The following is a 21,334-nucleotide window of genomic DNA, read 5'->3' as shown; positions in this document are numbered from 1 at the left end:
TCAACATATTGTTTCATAAAGTTTAACATAATGAATATAAACACTGTGCAGTTTCAAAGTTATAATTAACATTTTCCCTATTCCTAGAAAAACATATCCTCCTCAAAATCTATTCATTTGTTAGTTTATTTGTGACACTTGTATACCGCTGAATATAGTAAAATCCCTCAGCGGTTCACAACTTGTAAACAGAATGGCATGGGTAAAGGGGTTATTTAATTAAAATCATTAAACTCAAATATGCCAAATCAGATCCTATTATCACAATAATTTGAAGCTATTCCAATGCCAAAAAAAATTCCAAAAAGCCACATTATAGCTTCCTTCTGGGAAAGAGAGACTAGCAGGTCATCATCAGCAATCAATTCCAGGATATGCCATGCCATCTCATCTCTTACTAGTATCTCCCAATGAGCCCAAATGAATGATCTTGTGCTCTTCGTTTATGCCCTCCATATGCCCAAGCTCTGCAGCATTTTCAGTTCTTGAATTATGAATATTTATGACACAGCCAAACAATATAGATATTTACTTTCCATGTTGCAGAGAAACACTATTGTCCTAGTTACTACCATCCTCTTGCTTCTGGAACGTACACTGATACTCACTTTTGAGTACACACACAGGATTGGGCTGCAAGTCCACTGTGCTCAGTCTGAGTCCTTCCAAATAAGTATGCAAGTAATCTTGCTGAGTATTCTTACACATAAAGAGCTAAACAGAAATCGCTCTGTGCCTTAAGAGAGAAATCTGCAGTTCAAGAGGCATATGGAAAACATGGCCAAAGCTTTTGGATTATGCTCCTAAATTGTATGAAGATTGTTTGGAAAACAGAATACTTTAATTCTTATAAGAACCAGTTAGAGTACAATGCAAAGGGGGAAAATACTGTGGTACCTCTTCGTTGCTGTCTGCTTGGAGACCACATAACATTTCTTCCTATACATCAGGTTTAGCCTTGCAAAGAATCCCAGAAAAGTTACCAGCATGTAAAACGGTACTAGCCTGCAGTGGAGTAGCAAACGAAAGATGGAGATCTCCATCCCTCCTCCAGCGATCCACTGCATGTCTAGGATGGGCATAGAGAAGGTGGCCTTCCCTGCTTGTAGCAGCCTGCTTGATTTCTATATTAGGCACAGAGAAGCAATGGAGAACTTTGTCTTCTCTCCGCCAGCTCACTCACTTGCCTGCAGGGTATTCTTGTCACCTATGGCTACTTGGAGTGTCATCAATGACTGCAAAGCTGCCCCCAAATTACATGGTTCTGTCACCTACCATATAAATCAAGATTTCTAGGAATGTTAGTTGATCCTTTCCTAAAAAGCAGTATGTTGCAGGTCTTCAGGATTGCAAACATGAGTTTGAATCTCTGATCAGTATCTACTAATAACTCCTTTCAGATTTTAATGAACTGCAATAGTGGAAGCTAACTCAGCTAAACAACACTGAGTATATCTACATTTCTGACTCTGGTTAAAGACTGCTTTCATATTTTAAAGCTTGTTCTCTTCCTTCCTCTCAGCCACTCACTCAATTTCCCCTCCCCTTTTTCTTCCAACTTTAATCTATCCTTAGAGGTTTCTCAAAAACACAATAATAGAAGCTCAGCTAGAATAAATGCAGACGGTTAGGAAAGGTAGCATCTAGTCCAAGAGGTCACCAGCATGGCTAACAAGCAGCGTCAAGGAAGCTATTAGGGAGGAAAAAAGCTCCCTTCAGAAAATAGAAGTCTTGCCTAAATGAGGAGAACATAAAGGAACACAAACTTGCAAACAGACAATAAGGGCACAATCTTATGGGAATGGCCATAAGCCTCTGAAATCAGAGGCTAATCACCATCCAATGCAGAGCGGGAGGAGTGGGGGAGGCTTCCGCACTCCCCCGCTCTACAATTTAGCTATATGGACATTAGATGGGAAAGAGGCTCGGGAAGGCTGGGGATAGCTCATATTTCCACTTCCCCACCCATGGGAACACCCTTTGCAGCCTCAGATGGGCAGCCAGTGTGGTTCTCAGATCCAAGAATCCAAAAAATCCTATTCCACCACCACCACGCCCGCAAGACTCTGTCTTGGGGGCACTGGATTGCTCCCCAAGTGGTGAAAAGTAATGGATTTTGAAGAGCTAATAACATCAAACCCAACAATAACAAATTCTTTAACTATACCAGAATCAGAACTGATGGATGAAACGGAGATAAAGGAGTGGTAAAGAAAGCTAAGAAGACTGCAGAGAATCCAAATGAATTCTTTTCATCTGTCTGCACTGCAGAAGATGTAGGGGCAGATACTTGTGCCTGAACTATGTCTTCAGAAAGGGAATCTGAAGAACTGAAGCAAATAGTGGAAGCAAGGAATGAAGTTCTCAAACTTCTTGACAAATTGAAAGCTAACAAATCACCAGGCCCCAATTGTATACATCCTAGAGTTCTTTTAAAAAGTCAAACATGAAATTGCTGATCCTCAAATAAAAGGAACTCTCCAAGCTGGAAGAATGGGCATCAAAACACCAACTGCTGTTCAGTGTAAGTGTAAAGTGATGCATGTCGAGACAAAAAAATCCAACTTAAAGTATATACTGATAGGATTTAAGATAGCACTGACTGATGAAAAAAGACCTTGGGGTTGTGGTGGACAACTCGATGAAAACACCAACCCATTGTGCAGCTGCTGTGAAAAAAGGCACATTCCACGTTTATTTATTGGAAGCATTTTAATGCTGCTCCTCACCCCAAAGAAAGGGTCCCTTATTATATAATTTTACTCACATGTTGGGAAATTGAGCAGGATTTGGAGCATCTCTGAAATTCTATCAGTAAAAGATACATTCGATAAATGATTTTAATAATGAATGGAAGCAGTAACTATGCAGGGAATCTAACAGAGAGGATAAAACCACATTTTTCCTCATGTCTTCAGTATTTCCAGACATTCTACATCTCTAGTCTTTATATAAAAGTACTCTTATTACATAGTTTTTAGAAATCATTTTTGGAGGGAAAAGGCTGTGTAACAGTATATAAACACTTTGACTTAAATATTTTATTCATCATTCTAAAAAAAATTCATAATCTATTTTTTTTCCAGAAAAACCAAAACAATCCTTGAAAAAACAGAAGGAGGGGGGGGAGAATGCTATTTTCCCATTTTACAGCTTCCTTTCAGGCCTTCACATCTCTAGTCCTGAGATAAAAGGTTCCCAAATCTCTTGAAGTGTACTTGTGGCAAAGGCAATACATTCACCAGACAATAAACATACAAGGATAATCTAGTCCAAACACTGGAATTCACTCAAATGTATCATAAAGTTGATCATTTCACCCTTGTCACATGTTAAGGGGCTCCAGAGATATGAATGGGTAGCAATCCCAACATTGCACTTCTCCCCTTGCCCCCCACCTGCACGAATGAAACCTATGTGTGCAGACATCCAGCTTACCTAGAGGTCTTGACGTTTTAGCTCCACCTTTAGTAATACCTACTACTGGGGTGAAGCTGAAAAGCTGTATGACTTCAGGGCAGAACTAGCAGCCTGGACCTACTGCCCCTTTGTATATGTGAAATCCTTTCACACAATTAATATGAGATGCAGCTTTGGTCTTCTATGCCAATAGACAATGCACATTCCAAAGCCTTTTTAATAAGCCCATTTTACTGCTTGGTTATTTTTACTCAAAGCGAAGGTTCATTCTACCTTGCAACAAGTTGAAAATTCAGCATCTTATCTTTCTCTGAAGGATCTTGGTAAGCTATTCTGAGAGGAGGTATTTGAGGATTGCAATCAGTCAGATCCCTCAATAATTATCTTTCCTTCAAAGGAAACTGGCTCAGCTCTCCGCCTCTCATTATAACTATGTTCTTTTTTTATTATATTTGTTTTTCCTTAAACCTAAAGACTCAACACAATACATTGGCAAAGAAGTAATAAGTGAGAGATACAGTGTCATAATTACTGTCTACATTTTTATATAATGCCTGTAATAACACCTAAACCATTTTTGCCCGGCCAGCTCTTCATTTTAACTGTGCTTGTATTCATCATCAGAACTAAGAGAGAAGTGATTTCTGATTTTGAATATCTAGCACAATTCTATTTTAGTTTGCTCTGCAATTAAGATACTTAGCAAGAAAGCCTTGAAAATTTGGTATTATGCCTGAACAGAAGTTTTATGCGCCTGAACAGAAGTCTATATGCCAGAAAGCGCATTTGTTAGTTAACTATGCATACTGTATGCACATACGCAGCCAATGCGCAGACAAAGAGTATTCCCTTTCCTCCCCCTGCATACAATCAATGGGCTGCCCATGTGCTAGCAGGACTGACCACTAGTGCAACCACAAGGTAAGCAGTTCCTCAAGCATCTCAAAGAACAGAAACATTTTTTTCTGAAACAAGTCAGGCCAGTAGAGCTCACAGAAGGGAGCTCTGCTGACCAGACCCAATCCAGAAATCAGATCGCTTCATTTTCGGGGTTGCTAATGGAAATGCTACTGGTGAATCTCATAGCACAACTAGCAGAGGCAGAGCAGCAGTACAGAATACTGCCCAGTAAGTTTCAAGCAAAGTTGAAAAAAATCTGAGTATCTAGACATCAGAATCAATAAAGTGCCTGGACAGTGAGACACGCTATTGGGTACCACAGCAATTTCATTGTTTTCCTAAGGTGAGTTCTTTGTGTCACCTGCCTATTCTTTAAATTTGTTTCCACAGCTCACATTTTGCATTCATTTAATCTTTCCCCAGCAATGCTGTGAAGCTGAAACTGGTGAGTGTCATTACCTCAAACCCATTAACTACCAAGATTTATCTGTAACACTTCCTTCCACTGTAACCCTGAGAGGCACACTAAAATGTAAAAAAAAAAAAATCTGTTTATCAGAATGTTTCTAAAAGTCTTCCTCAGCTACTTCAAAAAAAAGATGCTCTGGCAGAAAGTCAGACCAGATCTCTGGGTGATTTGCAGTAGATTAGCCAAGGTTTCTCATTTCCAATTTTTAAAACAGTAGTAATCCAAACAGATGCAAACACACACACACACCACCTCTAAATTAAGCTGCTGAAATAAAGTGTCAAAAAGTGGATTTCTTTGGGAAAGGACTCAGAGAACAATTCTGGACTGAGAACGAATTCCTGGGCTGAGCACAAGCTCAAAAAGAACCTGATTCTTAGTTCTAAGCATATGTCCATTCCCAGTCACTATTTTGCACCTTGCTCTGGTCTGTGGAGGTTTCTAGTAAAAAAAACAACAAAGTAGATTAGCAATCCTGAAACCTCCTCACACCTGCTCAAATTTATTGGAGGAAACCTGCAGCACCCGTATGACACGCTAAATCAGAAGAGATAATGGCAAGTGTGTAGCAACCACAGTCTCTGAGCTATATAAGCATTTAAAAGACTGTGCAATTCTAGGTTACTTCATGCTAATTTTGGTTGCACCAAAAACCAGTTAAAACTTAATCTCTTCTTGCTGGGTGGCATTTTAGATTCCAAATGTAGCACAGTGAATGTTGCCATAGCTACAGTAGAATTCTACAATAACTTTACTGCCTTGCAATGGCTTGATGACAAGCAGCTGAGCTTACTTAATTCACCACCCTTTTAAGGATCGGGCTCAAGGACAACAACCAATATGTGGTCCTGAGATCCCCAATACAGGGTTCCCCTTGCAATCTTTGTTCTATAGAGAGCTCCCTACAAACCCAGTGTCAGTAAACTCAAAACAAAAAGAGCAGCAATCGTTCATCCCAGAACTCAGCCCAGACGGGCTTAGGTTGCAACTCCAAACCTGGGAGTTAGATCCACTGAACTCAAAGGACTTACTTCTAAATAGAAATGTAATAAATAGACTGCACTAAAAAGAGCAAATGGTATAAAAGAGCACACTCCAAGATCCAGGAAATGAGAAATGCAAAGAATCAGAAAGCCACTTAAAACAGAGGAGGCTCCCTTCAGCCTCCAAGAGCCATCACTTAAAGTAGCACAGATACTCTACCACCTTGCCCAAGCAGACACACATACATTCTAGGAAGAGAAGGTATGTTATGCAAAAGATCATTGCTCCTTAGTACCTTGCACTGAAAAGAAGTATCAGAGTAATTCAGCAGAGAGAGAGCGATTAAAAGCCCGACCCACTTCATTGGCTCTGCTGAAAGGCCAGCTCTATTTGGATTCTCCTGTCCCTGAACTGTTTTCATTCCAGCTGGTTATTGTAAGAACTGAGGCATGAATTTCCTTCCTTTCCTCTTCCTTCCTCATAATTTTCCTTTTGTGTTTCTGCTTTTAGATTGTAACACTGTAGGCAGGAGCTGTCTTGATTTTATTATCTTACAAAAGGTGCTCTGGAAGCCTTTTAGGATGAAGAGTTAAATAAACATGCTTTAAATAAATGCATCAGTACTAAGTGAGTCAAAGCAGGTAAGCCTTAGCCCATAAGACTTAAGTAGACCACTATAAAGCTTTTAATGGTATATTTTTCACACACAAATAAAACACTTTTCACAATGGAACTACAGATGTTGATCACTGAAAAAAAATGCACCACATATGAGACGGGGCAATCATTGTATATGTTGCTCCACTATGAAGCTCAAAAACTCCAAACTTATTTACATCAATAGTATGTCAATTTAATACCTGCAGGATCTTAGCAATACTTACTAAATTTGACCAACACTGCTCACAGATCTTGGAATCCCAGTTTTAGAGCAATTTTGGAGATCTTAGCACTCTACCTTAGGTATGTTTAAATTTTGTTGTAAGTCGCCTTGAGTCTCTTTTGAGAAAGGTGTCTAAGAAATCTAAGTAAGAATATGAACAATATGAATGAAGATGACAATGACTAAATTGCCTATATCCCCTGCAACTTCAAAGCATTACAAAAATCTGATTTTAAAATTTAAAATAGATTTTTTTTAAAATAAAATATATTATTATTATTAGTAGTAGTAGTAGTAGTAGTATCCCGCCTTTTGTCCAATACTGGGCCTCAAGGCAGCCTTACAAAATTTAAAACATATACATTTTAAACCTAGGAAAAGAAATGTACACAAGTTTTAAAAAATACAATATTAAAACATAAACATTTAAAATACACAACAATTTTATAACTCATTATTATTATTATTATTTATTTATATAGCACCATCAATGTACATAGATGGAGGACCAGATTATTCTCCAAAGGCCTCCTGGAACAAACAAGTTTTTGCCTGCTTCCAAAAGCCCATCAAGGAGGGAGCCAGTCTAGCTTATTCGAGAAGAGAGTTCCAAAGTACTGGAGCAGCCACCGAGAAGGCTCTCTCCCATGTTCCCACCAAGCATGCCATGGGCAGGCTCGTAAGGGAGAATACGGTCTTTCAGATGACCTGGACCCAAGCCATATAGGGCTTTATAGGTCATAACCAGCACTTTGAATTGTGCCCGGAAACAGACTGGAAGCCAGTGGAGCTGTTTTAACAGGGGAGTTGTGTGCTCCCTGTAACCAGCCCCGGTCAACAATCTGGCTAGAGCTCTTTGAACCAGCTGGAGTTTCCGAACACTCTTTAAAGGCAGCCCCACGTAGAGCGCGTTACAGTAATTCAATCGGGATATAACTAAGGCATGTGTCACTGTGGCCAGGTCCGACATCTCTAGGAACAGGCGCAGCTGGCGCACTAGCTTTAACTGTGCAAATGCACTCCTGGCCACTGCCGAAACCTGGGCATCCAGGCTCAGGGCTGAATCCAGAAGTACACCCAAGCTGCAGACCTGTGTCTTCAGGGGAGTGTAACCCCATCCAGCACAAGCTGAATCCCCTATTCCCTGATCTGCCTTTCGACTGACCAGGAGCGCCTCTGTCTTATCTGGATTAAGCTTCAATTTGTTCACCCTCATTACTGCCAACAGACACCGATTTAGCACAGAAACCGCTTCCTTGGAATTGGGTGGAAAGTAGTAGAGTTGGGTGTCATCAGCGTACTGGTGGAATCGCACTCCACAACTCCGGATAACCTCTCCCAACCGTTTCATATATATGTTAAATAGCATGGGGGACAAAACAGAGCCCTGAGGGACTCCATAGGCCAACAGCCAAGGAGTCGATCAGGAATCCCCCAGTACCACCTTCTGGGTCTGTCAATCCAGGAAGGAATGGAGCCACTGTAAATCAGTGCCTCCAAGTCCCATCCCAGCAATGCGGCCCAGAAGGATACCATGGTCGATGGTATCAAACGCCACTGAGAGGTCCAGCAGAACCAGCAGGGACATACACCCCCTGTCCAGTTCCCGGTGAAGATCATCCACCAAGGCAACCAAAGCTGTTTCTGTTCCATAACCAGGCCTGAAGCCAGATTGAAATGGATCTAGATAATTCATTTCATCCAGGAATCCCTAGAGTTGGGAGGCCACCACACGCTCCAATACCCTGCCCAAAAATGGGATGTTGAAGACTGGCCAGTAGTTATCCAATACAGTGGGGGCCAAGGAGGGCTTTTTCAGTGTGGGTCTTACCACTGCTTCCTTCAAGCAGGCTGGGTCCCTACCTTGGCGAAAGGAGGCATTGACCACTCCGCTTACCCACTCAGCCAGTCCCCCTCTGGCAGCTTTTATAAGCCAGGAAGGGCAAGGATCTAGTATACACGTGGTGGCTCTCACCAATCCAAGGACCCTGTCCACATCATCGGACTGTGCAAATTGAAAGGTATCCAATAATACAGGACAAACAGGTGCCAAAGTCACATCCACTGGGTTTGTATCAACAATAGTATCCAAGTCAGAGCGGATCCAAGCGATTTTGTCTACAAAGTGCTGAGCAAATTGGTCACAGCGGATTGTTGAAAGGTCTGAAATCTCTTCTTGGGGGCCAGAGTGTAGAAGGCCCCTGACCATACAAAACATCTCCACTGGACCGCTCTTCACAGACACAATAGTGGCAGAGAAAAAAAAGTGTTTTTGCTGCCCAAATTGCCATGGAGTAGGCTTTCAAATAGGCTCTAGCCCGTGTTCGATTGGATTCACTCCGAGTTTTCCACCAACATCGTTCTAGCCTCTGTCTCACTTGTTTCATTGCTGCCAGTTCCCTGGAAAACCAGGGGGCTGGTGTGGCTCCACATCGTGAGAGAGGACGCTCAGGAGCAATTGTGTCCACCGTCCTGGCCATTTCTCCATTCCAGAGATTGACCAGAACTTTGACAAAATCACCTGCTGAGGCAACAGGAAATTCCCCAAGAGCCATCAGGAAACCATTCGGATCCATCAACCTCCTGGGGCAGACCATATTAATTGGTCCTCCACCCCTGCAGAGGTTCTGAGTGCCAGCAAGTCTAAACCCCACCAGGTAGTGATCTGTCCATGACAATGGAACTATAGAAAGTTCCTCCACGTTCAGATCCCTGCCATCCCATCCAGCACAGAAAACAAGGTCCAAAGTCTGCCCAGCAGCATGGGTGGGGCCAGATACTATTTGGGGCAAACCCATCGTTGTCATGGCAGACACGAAGTCCTGAGTCACACCCAACAGGGCAGCCTCAGCATGGATGTTGAAATCCCCCAGAACAACAAGCTGGGTGGACTCCAACACCAACACTAGGGAAGTAAAATACCTGAAAATAATGAAACCTTGGGGGATTTTTTTTTTCATTCTCTCGGTAAGATTCCTAGCATAATAGTTCTTTCATCCTTTATTTATTGATCTGGTCATTTTCCCAACATGTGAATAGAATCACCATTGTGCATTCTTGACAGTTAATGTGCATTCTTGATTGGGTTTAGGTTTTGTTCTGATGCTACAGCAGTCATTTAATGTTGTTCTAATCTATTCAGACAATTACAGATTTACTACTGAATTTAATTTTAAACTTTTAAAAATATAACTTAATGAGCAAACGAAGTTATACATAAATAACTTTAGGAACAGAAAGCAACCCTCCCCAACTGTCATGTCTAACCCTACTGCCCCTGTTTTGGGAGAAGATGTTTCAGGTAATCAATCAGAATCAGAACTAGCCAGACACCAGCCAGCCTGTACCAGTAGGGGAGGAAGTTGTCATGGGCGATTCCCCAGCTGGAAGTCAGCCCTCTCCAGAGCTTATCTCCTCAAGGCCAAATCCTACACACTCAGTGGGAAGTGAGGATTCTTCCGGAGGTGAGCGTCCCAACAAGCTAGCTGATGCAAGGTCCGTCGGAAGCTCAAACGCATGGGGAGGAAGGAAGGCATGAGAAAGTTGTTTCGATTATGCCAGAACCTGCCTCCGCATCAGGCTCTCTGAAGTTACAGGTGTTTAGGAAGTGGCTTCCTATTCTTCTTGAGCGGACAAGAAGAATTGTCTTGCTGAGTTTGCATAGTTTTGCCTAGGGGGACATTTCCAAGAGGTTAGGCTCTCTTCAGGTAGAAATGTTTGTTGCTTAATAAAAGCTTTGTGGATTACTTAGCAAGCCTCGTCATTTGCCTCTCATCAAAAGCAGGACTTTTCTGAGAGACATGACAGCTTGTCTGCTCAAGAAGAATAGGAAGCCACCAGAGAGCCTGGTGCGGAGGCAGGTTCTGGTGTAATCGAACCGACTTTCTCACTCCTTCCTTCTGCCCCGTGCGTTGTTCCAGCAGGATAGATTTTTGGCAGCAATGGCTGATGAGATACTAGCAGGAGGTCTGAGGAGGGAAAAGGGCAGGGGATGAGTGAGTCAATTAGCATGGACTAATAGTCGACTCAACGCTGACCGTAATCCATACCATGATTGATTATTATAATGTTGTGTGGGAGTACCCCTTAGATAATTAACTGTTGAATTGATTATTACCCCACCGTTGACTATGGTGTTGTCTGAACCAGCCATTACCTCCTCTAATAAACTAAAGAACAAAGCTCACTGATGTATTTCACATCCTAAAACTTCAATATTCTAACAGATACTTATTTTAGAAGACTACACAAAATTTCCAGTTGTTCCAGAAAATTGTTACAAGTTTTGCCATATACTAAAAACAGGAACAGTCATACTTTTTCATCACAAAACACATTTTTTAAAAAAGCAAAGTAACAGGGTGAGTATCACAACCTCAGTTTACTGTTGTGTAGTGGTTAGTGTGCTGGATTAGGACTTGCGAGACCCAGGTTCAAATCCCCACTCAGCAATGAAGCTCTATCTCTCAGCCTAACATACATGAAAGTTTGCGGAGATAAAAAGGGGAGTGGGGGAGAGCAATAAATGTCACCTTGAGTTCCTTGGAGGCATGTAATATAGAATAAATAATAGTACCATGTATATACTTGATAGTTGTTTTCTGCTGAAATAATCCATTATTTTGAAAGAAAAAACTCATTTTTTTCTGTTGAAATAACCCATTACGTTGCAATAACCTGTAGACAAACCCAGACTTAAGTATTTTGCTCTTATAGTTAATATGTCTTCAGATTAGCTAGCTACTTAATGAAGTTGACAAGGATAATTTTGCAAAATAAAGAGTCAATTTACACCATCTCAAATCCAAAAATACTGTTGGGTAGCAGGATCATATATACACTCCCCACGCCATCAGCAGATATAGTGTAATGCATGGAGCAAAGATATGTAGTTACTATGTATTGTTTCCCCACCCACTTTTCTAAAGTGTGTAGCTCACGATAACCAGGCATAGATGTATTCTCTGGTATGCAAAGTGGATGCAAAGACAGTCTGCTACTTCACTACATTTACAGTATTCCCAAATTTAAGATCAGTGAACAAGCCCATAGAAACTGCAACAAAACAAGGAATAAGATGAAAATTTCAGAAATCATACATTGCATGTTAAACAAGGTTTCCAATTGTGACAGATAAAATGTAATTAATTTGTACTTTAATCCAAAGAACAGGCAAAAAAGAACACTTTCCTTCTTATTAACACATCTTTGAAGAAGTCTATCAATATGTTGGCATAGTTTTCATGCAACAAGTACAGTCAATTTTACAAACACTGTACCACACTCGGGTGTATATCTGTGGAATGGGAACAACAAGTAAATATATCAGAAGATACTTAGGAGAATAAGTGCAACAAAGAAGCTTTATTAACCACTGTGAATAGTTTTGAGTGACATGACCAGCAGCCTAGACACTGCACCAAGTACCTCTTCATTTCACTAGACATCCAAGGGGTGTCCCAATAAGTGAAAGATATAGCCTGTTGCACAAACACCTGAGGTCAACAACCCTTCAGCCTTTGCCACAGGAGGCAAAGCATCAACTAGTATAAAGCAAAGGAAGCAATAATGAGCTTGGAGGTGAACTACTAGGGTCACAGCCTTTTAATAAAAGTGATTCAAATCAGAAGTGAAAAGTAACAGATGTAGAAGGAAAACCTCAGAAAAGAACACTTTCCAGATCCACTACAGAAACTGGCAAATTGGACCCACGGGGGGGGGGGGGGGGGGGGGAAGCACCATGACAGGAAGCCATCTCACCTAGACCAGCAACAGAAGAGCCAGGGCCAACACAAGATCTGGGGAAGGAACTACTGAAGGCCCAGCAAAACAGCAGAGAGTGAATGATCTTGTCCCCAGAAAGAACAGAAGATGACACGCAAGACTATGGAGCAAGTATAAATGAAATAACAATCTGGCCACCTAGAGCTTAGTAGAGAACCACAGAAGGGATACAAGATCATGGCACATTAGGAACTTCATCTAAACCCGACTTGCTGAAATTGCAACTGGATAGGGTACATCTATTTATTTAAAAGGTTTATGAGTTGCCTTTTAAGATAAAACCCACCCAAGGAAACATACAAAACTTAAAACCACCATACATGATAGAGTTGCAATAAGAATAAGTCTTGCTTTGCTCATTCAGTGTCAGGTTTCTGAGATCCCAGTCCCTCAGACAAGCACACATTCTGGCAAACTGACACAGGACACCCAAATCAGTGAGACTTCTTTATTGCAAGAAATCTCACAGCAAAAGCTTAGTGGTTACACACTTCAGAAATCATATAGCTGATGTAGTAGCTATAGGCTCCATGAAATTCCAGAACAGTCTAATGCTCCAGAATCACTACTACTGTGATGAGATCCCATCAACGTGGTTTACCAGTTGCCATCTCCATGGTTTCAAACACAAGAGAAAATCAATCTATTCACGGGTTCTAAACCCAAACAAGGTTGGGGAATGATTCCCGACAGTCAGAAATAAGAGTGGCTATTCCACCATTCCTCATGTAATGTGCAGGAACTGTGTTGCATTTTTTTTGTCCAATACCCAAGGACATCAGGTTGGTATACTGTAGTAAGTATATTAATTGGTAAGTTGGTATATTAACAGCCTACCACAGTGTGGTAAGCAATTAATGTAGGCCATTCTTGTTTAAAAAAAGCACCAAGAAAACTTTAACAACTTGTTCCAAATAATTCATACAGCTTCAGAAGGCGGACAGCATCCAATAGCACTCAGGAATCTGAATACAGCTTATAGATACATAGTCACCCAGAACTGATGCTAAATTTGGAACAAGGAACTGTACAAGAAGATGGACCTGCCACACACACACAAATCATGGATGCACCAGTAAGATGTTTAACAGTAAGGGAACACTAGCATGCATGCACATCCGTATGGAGTTCAGAAGCATACCAAGTTGCCAACACATGCAACTAGTCCAAGACAGCAAGCTACAGATCTGTTTCTGGATTGCTACTTGTCAATCCTATTGAACTGATATGTCAAATAATATTCAGCAACCTTAGTACAAAAAAGTAATGTTTGGAAAGACATAAAAAGGATGTAAGATTTATAATCTGCACTACCCATTATATTTCAAATACTATCAGTTTTCCTTGCACTGATTCTATCATTCTCAGCAGTACTTTTTGTGCTTATCTATAGGAAGGAATTTTTTTTGCTCAGATTCTGGCACAGTTCAAGACATATTAACAAGCAATAGTTCATTGTTACACCTGAACCAGATCGCAATAGGGCAACTTCAAATTGCTTCAAGATGCACTGCATTGAGAATGGGCAAGTGTTTCCACTACCATGAATTTTTACAATAAACTCTGTGCTTTCTGTGTATTCCATCTATTTTCAGAAGAGGTATGTATGTGCATGGTAGTAGTCATCCCTGCTGAATGTTAGAGATGCATGAATTGCACAGTTCTCCATTTTTTAAAAAATGAAAAAGTATTTTCTGCAGGGGTTACAAGAAGTTAAATGACAGCAATGAAACCAAAGAACAGCTTTTCTGGCAAAAACTGTCCAGATACATGAGAGATTTACTTATAATACAGTAGTTAAAGAGCAGAACTGTCATTAAAACCTGTTACCCTCTCATACAAATTTAAGACATAAAGCAGTGTGAACAAGCCATGGATCCTTTTAATTTTCAAGGCAAGCAGTCACTAGCCAATTCAGTGTCACTGAGTTTTTTAAAAAATAAATATAATGGACCATCAACATACATGAAGCCTTGTAGAGTTACATTTGCACAAATAGGCATTTTCTTGCCTTTAAGCAGCATACTATCTAAAACAGACAATGGGGAACCCAAAGGAAATAAAGAATTAATGCGGGCAACTGCTATTCCATGTACTTAAAGTCTGGTTGCAGCCAGGAATGAGTATTAAAGGGACAAGTCATATGCCACATGGAAAAGATGGGGCTTGAGGAGGGATTTGAAGGAAGAGAGTTGGCACCGCATACATATTCAAGGATTGGGTTCCACATATAAAAAGCAACAAGACAAAATGGGCAAAGTTATCAGGGAACAAGAGACCTTTGGATGGCAGAGCTGAAGAAGTAGAAGTCAAGGGGAGGATAACAACAACAACGAACTGAGAGTCCAGATGTCACAAGGTCATTATGATCTTTAAACACAGAATGAAGTTCCATAGCCACATTAGCGTACTGCAACAAAAGGCTGAGTTTTATGGCAGCTTAAATACGATCAAATTTGTGGCATGAGTATTTATAGCCAAAAATCTACTTCAGACTAGTAAACAGAAACAGAGTTGGGTATAGACACAGACTCAAGTACTGTACATACCCAATGAAGTAGAACACCCATCACCAATTCACACAATGATGTGGCTCTGGTCTATGTCACAATTGTCTTAAGATATCGCAGGGCTGGTTTTTGTGTTTAAGTTATGGAAATCTCCCCACAATACATCTTAAACAGTCATCCACACAATTGGTGCAGTTAAAGTTAGCCTTCTTATCCATCCACATTTAACATGCTCATTTAAATGAAGTGCCAGATGTAGACGAATCACTAGAATAACACCAGAAGAGTGAGGCAATTACCCACAGATATGCAAATGACAGCTTAACTCAAAGGGAAAGGGACCAGAGGGAATGTACATACAACTGATAGGCCATTATTACATCGCGTCAGACCATTGGTTCATCTCGCCCACTACTGTCTTTTCCAACTGACAGTGGTCCTCTGGCAGGAGTGGTTCCCAGCCATGCTACCCAATGTTCACTGGAGATGCCAGGGATTAAATTCAGAGCCTTATTATGCATGCAAGGTATAATCTCCATCACTGAGATATAGCCAAGCTATATGGGATGAGAAAAGCGATGGAAAAGATAGTAAAATTATTAAACAAAACTCATATGTGAGCCCTATTAAATTAAAAATAACCGCCTATTAACAAGTTGTTAAGTAATAGGCTTACTATGGCATCAGCTCTCATTAATTAGATCCCAATTCATCAGATGCATGAACTGTTATCCTCACTTTGCAGATGTACACACATGCATATATATGGAAGGGGGGCTGTAAACAGCAGATCAAGGCAAACATTATTATTATTATTATTTTTATTATTTATTGCATTTTTATACCGCCCAATAGCCGAAGCTCCCTGGGCGGTTCACAAAAACTAAAACAATTCAAAGTGTAAAACAAACAGTATAAATATGAATTGTAAATCGCAACAATTGGTCTACAGAGCCTAAGTGTACATAATTATGACATTTTTATCCCATCCTTAGTCCAACACGCTCAGGTCTCTTCAAGCCCAGCACAGTGTAGGGTAAATTTAGCTGAGATGTGAGTTCAGGCAAATGAATCCCATAGCTGAGCAGAAATTTTAATCTTCCTGATCCAAGTCCAATACATATCAGGACCCTACGCTGGCGCTCTCTCTCTCTCTCTCTCTCTCTCTCGCTCGCTCTCTCACTCACACACACACACATATATATGTCAGGCAACCACTTCATAACAGCCGATCAAAGTAGGTTCTCGCCTCGCGAAAGCTTTTAATGCCCCCATAAGTGTGTGTTAGCTTTTAAAAAGTGCCACTAGACTCTTGCTCGCGGCTGCTTTTCGCTGCCACAGACTTCATACGGTCACCCCGCCCGGACAAGATAAAGAACAGAAGTGGACCCCCCCCACCCAACCCAGTTCACAACAGCTGTCACTCACGGGGCCGCCGTCCCCATCGCCAGAAGTGCGGCTCCCTTTCCATTTTGGGGGGTGGGGGGCAGGGAGGGATAACGTCAACAACATGCCTCTGGCTGAAGGCGAGGCAAAAGCGCTGCATGGACCGCGCGCCTCGTTCTCCCTCCATCCCCGGACTACTCGGCCTCAGCACGCGGGAAGGGGGAGACGACACCACCACCACCCCTTGGCAGCCCCTTCCGTTCTGCCCGCCGTCCCGTCCCGTCCCGTCCCTGCCTCGCCCCCCTCACCGGGACACCGCCCCGGCCTCGCCCTGATGGGCGTTTCCACGCTCAGCCGCATCTCTTCCCTCCCTCCCGTTATACTCACCCCTCCGGCGCGAGGAGGCAGGCAGGCAGGGAGGCAGGGGTGGCCGTGGCGGTGGGGCCGCGGGAGACGGACGGGCGGCGGCTCTCGAGCCCACCCGCCTCGTTCCCAAGCCAGAGCCCACGAATCCACAGGCCCCTCAGCGGACGCTCCCCTCAGCAGCCGAAAGGGCGGCTCCCTCCGCTCCCGGCCAAGGGGGATAGATAGCACGGGGGGAGGGGCGGGGGGCAAGGCCAGAGCAGGTGTCGATCAAGGGCCCAAGGCCCGCCCTCCGCCCTCTGACAGGGACGGGGTGCGAACAAGCCCAGCCCCGCTCCCGCTCCCGCTCCCGCTCCGACGGGCTCCTCGCCCAGCCAGGGGGCATCCGCGAGGATGGCTCAAAAGCACCCGCCAAGACAGCAAACAGGGCTCCGATTGGTGGTCCCGGGCGTCAGTCTCCCCACGGCCCTGGGCGTTCTCTTCGCCCCCTCGCGTCCCCCCACCCCAGCCCCAGGGCTCGAGCCCGAAGACGACGTCCGCGCGCTTTTCACACATAGACAGGCGTGCACGCGAAAGTGACCGATCCCTTTAAGGGGCCCCATCCGTCCACCTAAAAACCGGAGGACAGAAATACCTCCCTCCCTCCTTTCGCGCTCTCGTTTAAAGGAAAAGTGCGGAGAACGACTGCAGAATCACGCCTGGCCTCCGCGCGAAATCGGCCGGGAAGCCGCGCCGGACACTTACCTGGCTCTGGAGACCAAAGGCTCAAGCTGGGGCAGAGAACGAGCGACCCTCGCAGAAGCCGCCGTTGGGGTTGGGGGGCGGGCGGGGGGAAGACGGGCCCTGGGCGCTAGCACAGCGGTGCGCGCGCCGCCAACGGAATCAGCCCGTGACGGGACCCGCCATCTTGGGGTTTTCAGATGGAAAGTCACGTGGTACAAACCACCTTTCTGCCTTTCCTTTTTTTTTCCCCCTCCTCCTTTTTCCCCCCCTGCTTCCTTAAGCCAATCAGGGAGCGGGGCTATTAATAGCATCGTTTCCCCTCCCCCCCTCTTTTTCTTCATTCTCTCCCACCGGAAGTGGAGTGGAGGCGAGTTTTGCAGCCGCGGGTGAAATTTTGGCTGATTGAGGGAGGCGGAGGCGTGGCCTGGCCTGGCCTCGGTGTACAGACGGCCTCCGCATCTCTGGGGTCATCTCTCTCTCACACACACATACACACGACCATCGCTACGTTGACGCGGGGGGAAACAAAGGGCCGCTCGGCGGCGGGAGGGAGGGAGGCCGCCCTGCCCTCGCTGCCGCCGCCTCCCCTCACGGACCACCCGCCGGCACGCAGCACTTCGCTCGGATTTCACAAAGGCGCCTCCGGCTAGAATCTCCCTCTTCCACTGGGTTGGTGTCGTTAAAAATAAAACAAACCCCAACAGCCCCGTAGCATCCTAAAGGCTGGCATCGAGCGCAGCCTTGAGGATGCTCATTCGGCAACCAAACCCACGGAGCCGAATGGGACTTACTCCTAGGCGTCAGATTGAACACGGCGGGCCTTACCTCGGAGTAAACACGAGGGCGCGCCCTCACGTTTTCGTAGGCACCAATGGCAAAGCGATTGGTCTTGCTCTGCCATCCATGTGGTGGTGGTGGTGGTGGTGGTGGTGTTGCCATGATAAACAAATTCGTTCCTCTGGTGCTAGCATGTTTTTTTGTAAATAAAGCTAACAGTGCTACTAGATTTTCTTTCATTTGTCCCCTACAAATCTATTTAGTATTTCAAACCAACATTTTTGATTCCCATTATCTTGAGGGGAATAGCCACTCAATCGCAGATTATTTAGTAATACGACTCCCTGCCCTCTTACAATCTAAAATGATAAACTAAATAACTAATGATAAACTAACAACTTGTTTCCCTGTAATTTTGCTGAATTCAAGGTGCAACCTGAACTTAAGGCCAACCTTAAATTCAGTAACAGTGCAACCCTACACATCATTACTCAGAAGTTAGCCCCATTGATTCAATAGGACTTTCTCCCAAGTTAGGGTGGCTGTGGATCCTATAGTTTATAGATGACATTCCTCTATTTGAAGGACTCACAGAGTTGAAGGACTTTAGTTGAAGGACTTTTCAGTTCAAATTTGGTTTAAAATAAAGAATCAGAAGGGAAAACAGGGCCCTTGAAGTTGCCCGTCAAAGCACCTGGACAACAGGCTGAACAAGGCACACAAGCCATTGGGTCATATTCTGCCCGGTAGGTGCAAATTATTTATAAATTTGCACCTAAGCATATAAATTACAATGTTCAAATATGCAAGTACTTTTTTGGTGATGTGTAAATTGCTTCCCAATCCCAAGTATGTACAATTCTATATACACTTACCTGGGAGTAAGCTCTATTTAATGCAGTGGGATTTGCTTTTGAGTAAACATGTGGATTAGGATTGGAAAATGTAAACACGTTTTGTCCTGATGTTTTGAAGGAGAGTATATACACTGTGCATAGTTTTATCTATGCCTGCAAAGTGTCTTAACATTGTATTCATAGATAATACTACCGTATTTCTTCGATTGTAAGATGCACACTAATTTCAGTACCACCAACAGGAAAACAAACCCTAAGACACACCCCATTTTTAAAGAAGTTTATATGGGGGGAAAGTGTGTCATAGAATCGAAGAAATAGGGTAGTAATAGTACTACTAAAAAATCAGTTACACCCCTCAGGTTTCATAGGGATACGTGCATGTTTCTGGTAGGCAGGGAATCAATGTTAGGTTTTCCCTTGTCAGGACATCCCTGACTATCAAGTCCTGCATTTGTAATCCTGGACAGGAGGGGTCCCCAGACTGAGCATTTATCTACTTGTGTCATGAGACTCTGCTGCCAAAGAGAGAAAATACCCCCCAACTCGAATTAGTATTTTTAGTGAGTTTGGTTTATCAGTGAGGGTAAAGTTTAAATCTTATTTGGTTACTAGGTTCCTGTTCATACCCCCAAAGCAATTGGCAGACAATGTAAGATCAATAAATTTAACCAATAAAAAGATAGATCCAATATTTAAGTGAGCTTGTAAACATGGAATTTAATAGCCAAGAGATAAACCTACCTACATAACATTTGACATCATGCCTACAAGGGAACACATGTGTCAGGAGATGCTATGCTAGAATCTGGATACTACTTCTGTGAAGTGAACCATCTGGGCTACAGTTTTGAATACTTGCCTGATTCCCAGGTAATGATTCTCAGGCAACAGATTGGTTGTACTCACCCAGGCTGACCAATGACTCTCTTTAACAAGAAGGGCAAAGAAATGCCTCCTTTTAGGTTGGTAATTTGCCTGGGCAACAACTCTATCTCTGGCTTGGCTCCGGGTTCCATTTTAACAGCTGCCTGTGGCTTGTCCCTGACAATATGCTAGTACATTGGGGAACCTTCTCCTACCATCATAGGTGGGAGAGATCCCGTTAGGGAGTGGAAATGGTACTTGGCTTTGGCTATTGGGCAGTAATGAAATGCAATAAATAAATTTGTCCCTCTGTGATCTGTCATATCAGAGAAATCTCTTCCAAATATTTATGCTTCTTCGGGACTGCGGAGGAGAAAGCCAGAAAGAGAAGAACAACTGCAATGCCTTTGTGTGGTAGTAAAAGGCACACACCCTATCTCTCTTCTCACAACTCTGTGTAAGTTCCATTTCCCCATCTCCTAGCAGTGCCAAGCATTCCATTGATTGTAGCCCAGGTGGTTCCTGATTAGCAGGTGGGACTGTGAGACAATAGAGGGGTTAAAGGAGAATAGGGTAATTGCAAAGAGGTTGAATGAATAAGTATCTATCTTTACTGTAGCAGATGTAGGAAAAACACTGTACCTGAACTTTGAAAAAAGTTTATTAGACAATAGAATAGCCCAAAGAAAATGCAAGACATAAAAAAACCTCATTAGAATATATAAAAAACAAATGCAAAATGGAGGGAAAACTTATAATTGCAGTAGACATATTAAGAACCAATTAAGGGTATCTCAGAACATAAAACAATCAAAAGCATTCCTCACTCAATTAAGGAGAGAATTTGACATGAAGGGCACCATGCACTAGCAGGACCTACCACTAGCACAATGGGGAGATAGTGGTTCCTAAAACAACCAGAAACAAATGGAAACATTTATGAAATGGGGCAGATCAGCAGAGCTCACAGAAGGGAACTTTTCTGACATTTCCCATTCCAGAAATTAACATTTCCACTCATTTCCAGGGTTGCTTTAGGAAGTGCCAGTTCCTATTGTGCTAGCAATGGATCCCACAGGAGCAACAGAACTAGCAGGGGCACAGCATCTATATAAGTTCCTGCCCAAAACAAGTAACTGCCTTCCACAATGCACAGATGTGAATAATTGTAACTTTTTCCTGTTGCCATAGTTCTTTAAATTCCATAGCCAGTGGTGTATATTTATCTCTCTTGTCCTCTTCCTTTTCTGCAACATTTTTGTCATTAGGTTTTGCTATGTCAAATAGGTAGGTGTGTTTTTCTTTGTTGTTTTTGACTGTTATGTCTGGTTGAAGTTGAAACAAACTAAGAGTTGCTAGCCTTTAGTCCATTTTGTTCCATGGCTAATGTTTGCAGGGTAATAGTAGTTTA

The 21,334-nt window shown here is 42.9% G+C and overlaps 2 protein-coding genes across 7 annotated transcripts in view; one reads left to right on the top strand and one right to left on the bottom strand.

The window, feature by feature from the left end:
* HDAC4 (histone deacetylase 4) overlaps positions 1-17,518 on the bottom strand; it is a 192,592-nt gene extending 175,074 nt beyond the window's left edge. For 5 of the 6 annotated variants that reach the window (XM_063116011.1, XM_063116008.1, XM_063116010.1 and 2 more), the window contains exon 1: positions 17,444-17,518. The gene's annotated coding sequence lies outside the window, so the exon portion shown is untranslated. Of the gene's footprint in view, positions 1-16,723; positions 16,799-17,443 lie in introns of those variants that run through there. The other variant, XM_063116009.1, reaches the window with a different exon arrangement.
* Positions 1-21,334, top strand: part of RAMP1 (receptor activity modifying protein 1) — a 547,734-nt gene that overhangs the window by 242,922 nt on the left and 283,478 nt on the right. The gene's annotated exons all lie outside the window — the stretch shown is intronic.

This window comes from Elgaria multicarinata, chromosome 2 (genome assembly GCF_023053635.1).
Source record: "Elgaria multicarinata webbii isolate HBS135686 ecotype San Diego chromosome 2, rElgMul1.1.pri, whole genome shotgun sequence".
Classification (NCBI taxonomy): domain Eukaryota; kingdom Metazoa; phylum Chordata; class Lepidosauria; order Squamata; family Anguidae; genus Elgaria; species Elgaria multicarinata.
This window is presented reverse-complemented; position numbering and strand designations above follow the sequence as displayed.